The following is a 2,387-nucleotide window of genomic DNA, read 5'->3' on the forward strand; positions in this document are numbered from 1 at the left end:
TATATATATATTTTTTTTTTTTTTTTTTTTTTTTTTAAATAACATGAAGAAAGGTTTGTTGGCGGTCAGCGAAGGTGAGCAAAGTGACGTGTCTTATATGCTAGTTGATGTTAAAGTATACTAAAATGTACATGTATCTTTGTCTTTCATGTAATTCATGTCCAATCTCCACTGTAAGCCTTAGAGTTTAGACGAATGTTTAAAAAATCTTCCTGTTTATGGACATTAATTAATTTGCAGTGCAATATTTACCTCCACCACCAAAGGTGGATGGAGGTTATGCTTTCACAATTTCACCCCTGCATGTTTGTCTGATTGTTGGTGAACAGGATATCTCAAAAAGTTGGAGGAATTCAGACTAAATTTGGTGTAGAGGTTGGGTATGTGACACGGATAAAATTATTCGATTTTGGTGACGATCCACATCCGGATCTGGATCTGAGAGTTTATAAAATTCTTAAAGTGATTCTTTACCATTGAGTGATGGGGCCAAAAACGGTTTATAGCCAGATATTTCAAAAAGTTGTGGACGGATTTGGACAAAACTTGGTGGAGATGTTGCGTGTCTTAAAAGGACGATTCGATTCGATTTTGGTGAAGATCTGAATATGGATTCGGATATGAGAATTTTTTTTTTTTTTTTTTAAATGATTCTTCACCATTGGGAGATAGGCCCAAAAATGATAAATGGCAGGATATCGCAAAAGGTTATGGATGAATTTGGACGAAACCTGTTGGACAGGTTGTGTGTGTGACAAGATCAAGATGTTTAGTTTTTGGTTAGGCCGGATCTGGATTAGGTCCTTATCAGTGGGATACCAAACTTTTCACCTTGGCGGAGGTATACGCTCGACCTCGTTCCGTTCTGGTTTTAGTTCATTAGACTATTAATAAAAAGCTGTATTATAAAGTTATAACACTGCATTACAAATCTTGTGGAGTTACAAAGGGTGCTTAATACACCAATAGCTGACTTTTGAACAAAATATTTTCACATACATTTCTGCAATTTTGAAGGCTAAAAAAAAAATCTATCCTTTTGTAGGGAACGTTTTCACTGGTGCATGCCGGGTATTGCAAGTTGAAGCTAATAAGCCATTCTATTCTTGATAGCGTAAATTATTTTGGGTCGTTACCTGAATATTATACAAATGAAATGCAGATGTAACTTTTCATACACTTCAGACATTGCTTGTTCATCCAGATCAATAATGTGAAGATAAGTATTACCTCTGAGACACACACACACACACACACACACACACACACACACACACACACACACACACACACACACACACACACACACACACACACACACACACACACACACACACACACACACACACACGATGAGTAGTTCTTGGGAAGGAAACGCCACACATACATTGATATATTCGACAATCATGTTTTTTTTGTACAATAAAAGCTATAAGCATGCTATTTTTGACTACAGGTGAGTGCCCTGCCTCATATACTGACCCTTTTCCAATGCACCTCCAGCACAGATGTCACAACATGTATTTTTGAGTTTGTTCTTCTGTGCTTTATTTTAGCTCGAATCTGTTAAGTAAAGCAGTAGTCAGGGCCCTTAGGGATATTTTGGGGCCGTTTGGTTCAAATTCTTCCAAAAGCACCAAATTTGGCCCAGATGTTGCCCATGCCATACTCTTTCGATTTTTGACGGGCGCCAAGACGCCCCCCCCCCCCCCACCCACCCCGGGGGCCCCATATTGGCGAAATACTAAATGGCCGCCACCCGGATTAGAGGAAAATCAGTTAAATAACCAAAAGGGTTGGAATCATGTATGATACCACTTTTCAGGGGTTTTCGAGGTCGAGGGATCCAATTATGATATTTTGATGATTCGAGGTCAAGGTCAACCCTCAAGGTCAACCCTCAAGGTCAACCCTCAAGGTCATTTTTGAGTCAAACATGTCGGTTTTTGAGTTTTTTGTCAAGATTTACGCGCGGTTCACCATTTTATGTTCCTGGGTTGGGTAATCGAACTCTGACCTTATTTTTGACAATTAGAGGAAATATTTACATGTCTATTTCCTAATTTTCAGGCATATGCAGTTCATCAGTCTAATTACAAAGGTACGGATTTTGATGTTTTATGAACTGTATGCCATATCCTTGTGTTTAATTTTTGTGCGATCATGATCCGGTTCATGTATACATGGTTGTATACGTCATAAATATGACGTCATAGGTCATGTGACCTGGCGGCCATATTGGATTTTATGAAAACCTTAAAAATGGATCCCTGCCTTCATTTTTCGATCGATTCATTTTGAGCTTTGACCACTTATAGTACGCCATGTGATTGGATGCATATCCTAATTATGACGTCATAGGTCAGGTGACATGGCGGGATGGACCG

Source organism: Myxine glutinosa, chromosome 10, assembly GCF_964187855.1.
Source record: "Myxine glutinosa chromosome 10, kmMyxGlut1.1, whole genome shotgun sequence".
Taxonomy (NCBI): Eukaryota; Metazoa; Chordata; class Myxini; order Myxiniformes; family Myxinidae; genus Myxine; species Myxine glutinosa.